Raw genomic sequence first — 12,197 nt, 5'->3', positions numbered from 1 at the left:
TAATATAATGATACATATAATTTAAATTTAAAATATTAAAATCTATTTTAACCCTGTGATTTTGGTCATGTATTATTTAAGCTCTTAGCCTAAAATAACTCATGTATTTTAAAAAACGTAGTATATAAATTCATCTTATTAAGTTTGAGTTAATAGATGTTAAAATCTGATATGTTAACTCATAATAAACTGTTAATATAATAATATATATAATTTAAATTTAAAAAAAATTGAGACCGCCATTAGTGACGAGGGAGCATCATTATGGCATTGAGCCACTATTGCCTAGTAAGATGTCGTATATATATAACATCCATCGCACTAATGACGAGCTTAAAAGCTTTCAATCCTATCTTAAATGGATGTGCATTAACCAGTCCAATGTTAAGTATGTAATGATCTCTTGATCACTCTTCCTCCTCTTAAGCATCTTCATTTCTATCAGTCTCTTGCTTCATCCTCTCTTATTCCCCCATCCACCGTGTCTACGACGTGATGGTCTAACTCTCTCTCATCTCCACCTTCGACCTCTCCTACCTTTGCCTCTCTATCTTCGTTTATCGCTTCCTCTTCCTTGACAAAAGGAATCTTAACTTTTTTTTAAACTTAAAATTATATATATCATTATATTAATAGTTTATTATGAATCAGCATGTCATGTAAATAGATTATAACGTTTATTAACTCAAACTTAATGAAAGGGTCTATATGCTATGTTTTTTAAAATATAAAAATTATTTTATATATGAATAAACAATAAAGACTTAAGTGATCTATAACAAAGGCCATAACAACTAAAATGGACCTACACTCTTTTTAAAGCTTAAATTACACATATTACTATATTAATGATTTACTGTCGGTCATCATACCAAATAAGTAGACTAATTTCTCTTAACTCAAATTTGATGAGAATGACTTATGTGCTACGTGTTTTAAAATATAATGATTATTTTAGATACGAGTATACCATAAGAGTTTAAGTAGTCCATGGTTATGGTGGACTAAAATAGATCTTAATCTTAATTTTAATTAATTATCTCAACTATTCATATTATTTTTAATTAATTATAAAATTAATTTGATTAAAATAAATGGATATTTAAGATAACAAATTGATAAAAAATTTATTTTGATTATTGATTAGAGGGGTTGAAACCGATCTGAATGGAATTGTTAAGTAGCAAACCAAATCAAGCTTGAAAAGAGACTTGGTTTAATTAAAATAAGATACTTTGAATCAAATGTATTTGAGATCGACTTAACCTAATCGATTAGTCTGATTCAATTAACCTATTAATAAATTTTTAATTTTAAATAATTTAAAAAAAATATATATATACATTTTAAATGAATCGATTCAGTTTAATTGACTCAAACCAGAATTTTAATCCAATTAGACTGACATTCTTAAAAAAAATTTATATCATAAATATTATTTTAAATAATTTTTTTTAAATTAAGCATAGAAGGAAGAAATAAATACAAAGACAAAAAAAACTCATCCCAACAACACCTCCAATAACGTTAAGAGCACAGTAACTACGGGTCGTTTTTTGACATTGCAAAAGATTAGTCCATTGCAATTTGTTATCAATATTATCGAGCTTGAAGTTGAGTAAAAACAATGATACATGATAAATGCATCTTATTGATCTAACACTCCAACTGATATGGTTATTTAGTCATCTTAATGACACAATTAGAAAGATAAAATTATGTACTTAAAAAACTTTTATCTTTTTCAATTAGTTCAATTCAAATCGATTAACTGAATCAAAGAAAAGTATTCTCCCAATATTTAAATTATAAATTATTTCATAAACTAAATAATCAAAATTTAAATTATAAAAATCGCTTTGTTGTATGGATAAAATTATATATATTCCCATATTATTACATCCACTCTGAGTCCTTGTCATGTTGGTAAAAATAAATTAATAATGTTGAAAAATTAGCTTCTAAATCATTCAGTAACATCTAACTCGAATCAAATTAGCTCTTGCTAGTAAGTCTCAAGTAAGTTTTATAAGTCTTTAGATTATTAGAAATTTTTTGAGTTTAATTATTTCAATTTATGATCCTTTGAGTGAATTCACTTTCTTAGAATATCTAAATTTTTTTCAATATATAGTCAACTACTCATAGACTAAGGAATAAAACAAATTTGCTAGTTTTGCATGAGACTTTCACTAATTAGCAAAGGAGATCAGACATCATTTCCAATTTATTAACACTAATCAAGTTAAAACATGGGCAAGTTGATTCATTATCACATGCCCCATATATTTAATATACCCTAAATATTTAATGCAGTTGTTAACATGACATGACCTAAATAAAAGGCTTTGTGGAGCCACTGACCACACACAAAATAAGACAGGCTGACTGAATATGAAATAGAGAGGAAGGAGAAAAAGTATTTGGTGGTATATAATTATCATCATTGATGTCAGTGTTAGGTTGATGATGCCTTTCACAAGCTATTGTCACTAGTTGTAATATCACATTTAATCTTCTCATATTTGAATACAAGTGTTGATAAGCATCAATGTTACCTCATTTGAGCATGTTCCCATGCAAGGTGTATGGTTGCTTATGTTTATATCATTCAGAAAGCAACAGGAGGAAGATGCTTCCCATAGCCATACCTTGGCATCACATGATGTTCCTATCAAAGGCACATCTCGTGTATCAACCTAAAATTTTAAATAGATCGACAGAAAACACAGATTTACTATTTTGCAGAAGAAAAAAATTATATATACATATATATAGTACTAGGATTATTGTTTAAATATTTGCTGATATTTTGTGTGGAAAAACAAAGGTTAGTCATAAAATATTTCAGGTCTGATCCACGCACATTAGAACTTGAGAAAGTTTATCATTGGGATGAAGAGGTAGGCTGTAGAAAACTATTTCTTATGCCAAAATGACATCATTTAGGCCATAACAAAATCAGATTAGGTGCAATAACTTATCTTTCATTATCAGGTACATGAGGAACCATAACCTGATTTATTAAGAAAGCTACAGGAATGTAAATGAATGGTATAAAGATGTCACCAACCTCAATCTAGTAGGTGCAGGAATCAGCGAGTGAAGAGGGGAAGAATGCCATCAGTTTTGTGATAGTTGCAGCCATAAGCAAAGATTTATGTGTGGACAATAATTGTCAAGGGTTGCCAGAACATACACTAATTGACAGGAAGATTGGAATGCTTGAACTTGGCTTCTGGTCACTGTGATTTGGCAGCACAAAGGCCTGCATTCAATCATTTTATTTGGGTCTAACCTAATTGGCTTCACATCAAAATGAGAATCCAAATCTTGGTTCAAGACATGTATTAAAAGGGCAAATACTTCCATACAAATTAATTACTTATACTATACTTGCTTGGGTTGATAAAATATAAAAAAACAAATAATATTAAATTTACTATATGCTTCAGTATATGTATATCTATTCTCGATTTCAAATTGAGTTATACTAAGAAGTGAAAGTGCATATGTTTAGAAAGATAAAGTTGGATGGGTAACTAATCTATATGTTCCTTGGCAAGATTTTACAGGCTTGTTTTTGGATAAACAGTACATTGCCATGCATGGACACATAACAACAGAGATATCAAGACACATAACAATGAAGGCTTCCAATTCTACAATGATGCGCATCAAACGAGCATAGGAAAATTCAAGGATGGCAAACAACATCCACTGACAGACAGATCAAGAGGGAATAGTTCATGTTGCATATTGATTTTATTTTTCCTTTTTAATTTCCAATAACCAAATCCAAGAACTGTTGTTAATAGATCAAGAAAGATTAATTTTATATTATTTATGCAACTCTAACACCTTGGTAAATTCTTTGGATCAAATCCAACTAGCAGAAAAGTTTGTGTAATTGCGAGGAACGATGACACTGCAAACACTTTGATGGTTCGGACAACTCCTTATATTTGTGCAATATTCAATGGCTATCAGATCAATTTATAAAAGGGCTTCTGGTGTATTACCTAACTTAAATCTCTTTCATCTCCTTAAATCTATATTATCTTTTTCTGTGTTTTTGGTTCAAGCATCAAATGACATTTTTATCATGTATTTCCTCAACATAGTTTTATAGAACTCTCGATCGATTCTTCTATTCCTTGATACCATACTTGCATCACAATGGAAACATATTAATTTCATAACTCGAGTCAATATATTATAATAATATATGTAAAATCTAAAAAATTTCAAATACTAATCAAACTGAATAAAAAAGAGAGATGCTAAGTGAAAGATGTCATAGTCGAGCCAATTAAAAAATTCAATCTCTTTTATCTCACAAGCTGATAGGATCACTTCTAAATATAAGCTCCTTATGGTAACTTAGCTTGGTTATCAAATCTCTTGTAGTAATCAGATTAGGTTTAATGTTCACTGTAAATTTTTTTGATTCTATAGTGTATAATAGATCCACAAATCTATTTCTTGGAGGGAATATAGGACATGTTTCTTACTCAAACATGTAAAAAAGGAACCCTGCTCATCAGCATAAAGCAAAAAATCTTGGACTTGATGTGGCCTCCTATAAATCTGATTCAATAATATTTATGGGGTGACAACGTTTTAGATTACGCAATCAAACTAGATATCGATATGATTGAGATTGCCTTTACCTCACAACTCAAAAGAATACAAAGGGTGGCATCACCATGATGGAATAATGATCTAAAGATGTCCTTGATCATTCACAGCTATGTACCATTTGGGTTCACATGTTGATGATGACTTGTGTTGGTATGTTCTTTCTTACAGTCAATGAAGTTGAGATTTCTGCCTCATGTGTCCACCCACCAAAATGCGTTGACTTTAACTGGACAACAATTCTTCATTTTCGGTGCTGAATTGCTTGATAGAACAACACACATGTCATATTTTATGTTCTAAACAATGTTTGATATAAAATAATAGTATACATATATCAAATCACTTATGAAGTTATTCCTACTTGGCCTATTTTTTTCCTTCAATGTTATCCAACGATAAGATCCTCCATAAATAATGTCATGTTAATACAAGGAGAAGATTTTTGTGAGATATATTTCATTTCATGTATAAAATATTATTACTGAAAATATTTTTCGTACATACAACCTCATTGAATGAGACAATGAAACATTGCAATGGAGATTACTCTCTAAACAAACATTTTTAGGTGTCAACTTCTAATTGGGTCATTCCTAGTGGGAGAAAGCCCATAAAGCACTATATTATATTGGCAAGTATCAACTTGTTTTAGTGATTATTAGGCATAAACTATACACCCAGTGACCTATGATTGATGAGAAATATTCTCTCCTCATATCTACTTTGTCAAACACATAACCAAACATCCATCTCTTTTATGTACTTCGAATGTCTTTTCCAGCAACACGAACTCTTTGATGTGGACTCAATTATCTCTCTAATCCTACATACTAACTAATATTAAAAATAATAATAATTTTTACTATATACATATTTGCAAAAGAGGAAATTCATAAAAATACTCCTCTAAATTATCATCCATACCTCGCAAAACTCAAAACCCTTTCGTTAATTTGATTGCTCATAGTGTTAAAATATTTTTTTGATTAAGTTAAGTGATCATATCACATTTTGCTGTAACATCTATATAAGTATGTCTAATGGTCGATTATCTAAAATTATTAATTTTCTTAATTAGCAAATTATTTGCATTTAGTGCTCACAATAAATGCTCACTTTATTTGCAATTATGTTTCGCCTCAATTGCATTTATTGATCAAAATAAATATATGTTTTTATGCTATTTTTTTAGAAAAATGAAAACTAAGTCTTCTTATTAATTAAAAGAGTGGGGTAACTCGCTAGGAGTTGCTTCTAGAAGAATAGAAACCCTTTGTAGCTAGGAAATGTACTTCCCTATTACCCTCTCACGGATACGAGTAACTCTAACGATGTACAAAACACAGAGTGGAGATATGAGCTAACATTATTAATAGAATTTACATAGTTTAGCGAGTCTATGCATAGCAAAATTTATTGATGTCTTGTGTCTTCTGTATGGCATTGAGGATGATATAACATTCAGCTTGAAAGGTAGAAGCAGCATTGTAGGTAGAAATGCCTTCAGCTAGGCAGGTTCTAAGATTATCCTCGATGATAAAGTAAATACTTGCATGATCAAAAGCAAGGTTGAATAAGACATTACAAGTGATAGAATAGTTATAATTGATATATGCTGCTATGCTACTTAACCATGTTACAGATATTTCTATTTGGATTCTTTTACTATTTATAGCATCATTTTAAGGATTTTTAATATTTCTAAAACACTCCTATGTATATGAACATAAATATTTTCTTATTTTATTTTTTCTTTTTTTACTCCTCGATCCAACCGATAATAGTGTGGGTGATGATCACTCGTGAGAGCCAATTATGGAAGTGATAATAACTAATGGACCTAGCTATTTGGGTGATCATCTCAATATTGTCTTGATGCTAAATGCTTCTTTAAAAGGGTCTACGAAGAGATAGAAAAGAAGAGCAACTAGTCAACATAATGGATATTTACAATATCCAGGAAGGAAAAGAGAAGGGAGTTGTAAATATGAATAAGTGTTAGTAGTGAGTGGAGAGGCATTGAAGGGTGCGACGAGTGGTATCATCTCTGATTACATCCATTATGGGCTTCGAGCGAGTATCTGAAGTGGCCAACAACATCAACAATGAGTAGATGAAATAAGAGATTATGGGGAAGAAAAAAAAAAAAAGGATAAGATCGGTGATGATGGGATTAAAAATAGTAAAATAATATTTTATTATTTTTTAAAAAAATATCAGGGATTTACTAATAGTAACAGACTCGTGAATAGCAAGTTATATATTAAAAGGATAATAATACACATAGTCATCATATAACAAAATAAAACCATTCATATATTTACAATTAAAATATAAAATATTTATGTCTATAAAAAAAAAGAGTTCTTATTGACTCTTTTGGAATTGAGAGATTTGAATCATTCTGTTTTACCAGTATTATTTTTAAACGAGAGTGATACAATAAAGAAGAAGAGGAACAAAAGGGAAAAATTACTAGAGAGAAAGAACATAAGATTTCAAGAAAAAGAATATGAATATAAGATAAAAACCAAAAATTAGTCTATATATATATATATTTATTTGAGTGCCTTGTATGCTTGTTGTTGACATGTTAAGCCTTCATGAATGGAGTGAATTCAATTCAATGGAACATCTAATTTTCTGATAATAACAATCTACTACTCGTATTTAATTTCATCATATCTGCAGGAACGCAATGCACGGCAAGCCGAGATGACATGGCCCACTCCATTTATCTTCTATATTAATTGTAGAGACTTCACACAACAACCATTTCTTTAATTGAACCAACGACACTCATGAGGGTTCCCATCATCTCTCTTTGTCCTCAGCGGAAAGTACTTGGAGACTTTTGAAAATAATGAGTTTTAGACCAATTTTTGTGTATAACCTCCCTGCTGAGTGTGTATAAATAGCTATCAAGAATTTACTATCAAAATGAACTAGACAATTACATCTTATACATTTTATAGTTTCTTCTACAACTTCTATATTTATATATTCTTCGTTTAATTTTTATCATGGTATCAGAGCAATCCGTAAGGCAGCTCTGTCGAAGCCTTCTCTTTTCTGTTCAGTTGGAAAGGGTAGTGCTACTGCTTACCTCTCCTCCGGTGTCGCGGCCACCTCATACCCTCACAAGAACCTCGCCTACATTACTGTGGTGGCTGTCGTCCTTGCAACTATTCCTCGGCCAGCGACCTCTCCTCCTCGTTCTCACATCTCACTCGAGCGAGAAGTGCTGCTGTCGCCATCCTTACCGCCACAACCATCACTGCCTTCCTGCGGCAATAGGAACGAGTGCAGTTTTTACAGCTTCCATCTGCAGCCGCTTCCCTCTACCGCAGCAATTTCTCTACAACTGTAACTACTACAGATTTTTTTCTTTCTTTCTTTTCACCTAATCACTGTAGCAATTTCTCTACATCTACAACCGCTTCCCACAAAATATCTGGGATGTCTTCATTTTCCTCTTCCGATATTCCTGTCCCTATTTCTGCAGGGACTCTAAGCACTTCTCAAAGTCTTATCACTATCAATGTTGCAGCACTTATTCCCTTCAAATTATCCAAAGGCGGCAACTACGCATCTTGGCGGGCACAACTTTCTAATCTTCTATTTGGCTATGATCTCCTAGGTTACGTTGATGGCTCTCTCCAGTGTCCACCTGAAATGATCAACATCCCAGATGAACCCAGTCCAGTGCCAAATCCAGCCCATAAACTATGGTTACGTCAAGATCGCCTCATCCTCCAAGCTATTCAAGCTTTCGTTGCTGGATCCATTGCCCCGCTGATATCCTCATGTACGACTGCTGCAGAAGCATGGTGCAAGTTACAAATAACTTTGGCAAATCGCTTGCGTACTCGCATGCTCGGACTTCTCTCTAATCCGATGAAAACAAAACAAGAGGGAAGTACTATTGCTGATTATCTACAACATATCAAAGTTATCATCGATGATTTAGCTTTGATAGGTCATTCTCTTAGTGATGAAGAAGTCCTAATCCATACCCTCAATGGCCTAGGAGGCGAGTACAAAGAACTGACAGCAGCACTTCGGGCACACGACTCATCAATATCATTCGAAGAACTTTATGATAAGTTGATCGACTATGAGACATACTTGAAGCATGATGATAGGTTACCCGGACCACCTATTACAGCTCAAGTCAATCAAAAATCCAAGAGGAAGAGCAACCAGTACAATAAGCACGTCAACAACGATTTGGCTAAGTTGCCTCCTAGCCCTATGGGGCCCAGACTAAACCCCCCTTATCCATATCAAGGTGGTAATTTTCAGCCATCGCATCCTGACTTCACAAGCCACCAACGAGTCGTTTGCCAACTATGTGATAAAGTCGGACACTCCGCGAAAGTCTGTTGGTCTCGCCCTAGACTCCCTGCTCCATCACAGTGGCCTCAAGCGAATTTCATGGCTACTCCAACTCCTACCCAACCCAATTGGATTGTGGACTTGGGCGCCTCTCATTACATCACCTCTGATCTTCAAAATTTGTCCATCTACAACAACTATGATGGAAATGAAGATATCATCATCGGTGACGGTAAAAGAATTCCTATTACTCATTCTGGTTCCTCAACGCTTAGTTCACTTACCACAACTTTTACACTCGATGATGTTTTGTGTGCACCTACCATTAAAAGAAACCTCATTTCCGTTTCTCAATTCTGTAAACAAAATAATACCTCAATTGAATTCTTCCCTAACTTTTTTCTTGTTAAGGATTTGAGCACGGGGGCATCCTTGGTCCAGGGCCAGAACAAAGACAAAATTTATGAGTGGCCATCCGCTTCGCAAATTATCCTTCCTACTGCTCACTCTTCAGTCGCAGCTCCAGTTGATGTATGGCATCGTCGTCTTGGTCATCCCTCCCCTTTTATCCAGCAAAAATTACTTTTTCGTTATTCTCTTCCTACCTTGAAAATCAATAACACTGTTAATCATTGCAATGCTTGTCTTTGCAATAAAAGTCATAAACTGCCTTTTGAGACAACCTCCATTTCTTGCTCTAAATCATTTGAAATCATTTATACCTACGTGTGGGGCCCTGCCCCAATTCCTTCTTTTGACAAGTTTCGCTTTTATGTCATTTTTGTAGACTATTTTACTAAGTACACATGGTTATATCCTCTCCACCATAAGTATGATGTTTCCACAGTATTTACCAACTTTCGAAAGTTGGTCGAGAATTATTTTCAATCTTCCATTAAAACAGTTTACTCTGATGGCGGGGGTGAATATCAAGTCCTCGCATCCTGTCTCTCTGCTTGTGGTATACAACACCTCAAGTCACCCCCACATACTCCCCAATTGGTTGGCTCTGCCGAACGTAAACATCGGCATATTGTTGAAACTGGTCTCTCCCTTCTACATCAAGCATCCATGCCACCACATTTTTGGTCAGTAGCTTTTCAAACTGCAGTTTATCTCATTAATCGTATGTTCACTCCAATTTTACAATACCAGTCACCATTTGAAAAATTATTCCATAAGCTTCCAAACCTTCGTAAACTCAAAGTTTTTGGTTGTTTATGTTATCCATGGTTTCGTCCCTATGCGTCACATAAGCTAACACCACGATCTAAGCCTTGTACTTTTATAGGCTACTCTCTTGAACATAATGTTTTTCGATGCTATGAATCCCAAACTAAAAAAATCTTTATATCACGTCATGTTATTTTTGAGGAGTTTGTCTTTCCTTTTCAAAATAATCTTACCATGCCAGCTACTCCGATAAACATGCATCACTGGAATATCCCTCCGATCTCATCACACGAACCTCAAATGACACCATCCAGTCCTTACCCTCAAGATCTGCATGCTACTATTACTCTAGTTCAACAGCTTCTCACTCTTAATGAAGCAATACCTTTGGCAACATTGCCACTGGCTTTACTTTCTCCTAGACCTAGTGACATTGTCGTGCCGTCGGTTGGCCCAGTCCATGACAGTGACTCGCCCTCGGCTATACCCCCAACACAATCTACGACTTCTATTCCCCCTCGACATCCAATGACAACACGCTCCAAAAGTGGTATTGTCAAACCACGTCAAGTTCTTGACTTACATGCTAAAACAAGTTCCTCCACTAAGGCCAGTGAACCCACTACAATCACTCAAGCTCAAAAATCTTCTCACTGGCATAAAGCCATGTGTGACGAATATGATGCTCTCCTCCATAACTCTACATGGACCTTAGTACCCTTTCATCACACATAAAATATCATCGGGTGTAAATGAGTCTTTCGAATTAAGCGGAACCCAAATGGATCCGTTGTTAGATACAAAGCACGTCTAGTCGCCAAAGGGTTTCATCAACGACCTGGTGTCGACTTCACAGAGACATTTAGTCCCATTGTTAAACCTACAACAATCCATTTTATCTTGAGTTTGGCTATCTCAAAGGGCTGGCACATACGACAATTGGATGTTAACAATGCCTTTTTACAGGGGACACTTACTGAAGATGTCTTTATGCAGCAACCTCCTGGTTTCGTTCATCCTCAATATCTGAGGTATGTTTACAAACTTTAAAAAGCTATTTATGGACTTCGTTAAGCTCCAAGGGCTTGGTATAACGAGCTTGGATCGTTTTTGACCTCAATTGGCTTTATCAATTCCAACTCTGATACCTCGTTATTCATTTACCAGCACAATGAAAGCATAATATATCTTTTAGTATATGTGGATGATATTATTGTCACAGGAAATGATCCTTTGAAGACTCAGGCATTTCTAAAGCACTTGGCCGATCGATTCTTCCTCAAAGATATAGGAACTTTAAGCTACTTTTTGGGAGTGGAAGCAACATTTACACCTTCAGGTCTCTTCCTATCACAAAGAAAGTATATTCAAGATTTATTATCAAAGATAAACATGCAGGATGCGAAAGAGGTTACAACTCCTCTCTCTACTAGTGAATCACTTAAATTATGTGATGGAAGTCCTACTACAGATTCGACTCAATATCGACAAGTCCTTGGCTCCTTACAGTACTTGGCTCTCACCCGTCCAGATATTTCATTTGCCGTCAATAAATTATCACAATTCATGCATCGACCATCTACTACGCATTGGTTTGCGGTCAAACGAATTTTGCAGTATCTTAAAGGGACTCTTAATCATGGCATTTTTCTTCACAAAAATACTTCACTCCATCTCCATGCTTTTGCTGATGCTGATTGGGCAGGGAACTTTGATGATAGAACTTCTACGTCCGGATACATTGTTTTACTTGGAGCTACTCCAATCAGTTGGAGTTCAAAAAAATAAAAGACGGTTGCACGATCTACAACTGAAGCTGAATATCGTGCCATCGCCACCGCCGCTGCTGAACTCAATTGGGTCACAAATCTGCTGAAGGAACTCAACGTCAACTCCACATTTATTTCTACAATATATTGTGATAATATTGGAGCTACCTACTTATGTGCTAATCTAATGTTCCACTCCCGCATGAAACACATAGCCATTGACTTTCACTTCGTGCGAGATCAAGTTGTCAAACATCAACTCCGTGTTTCTCA

This window comes from Musa acuminata, chromosome BXJ3-9 (assembly GCF_036884655.1).
Source record: "Musa acuminata AAA Group cultivar baxijiao chromosome BXJ3-9, Cavendish_Baxijiao_AAA, whole genome shotgun sequence".
Taxonomy (NCBI): domain Eukaryota; kingdom Viridiplantae; phylum Streptophyta; class Magnoliopsida; order Zingiberales; family Musaceae; genus Musa; species Musa acuminata.
The sequence above is the reverse complement of the archived record's forward strand: the minus strand, read 5'-3'. Positions refer to the sequence as shown.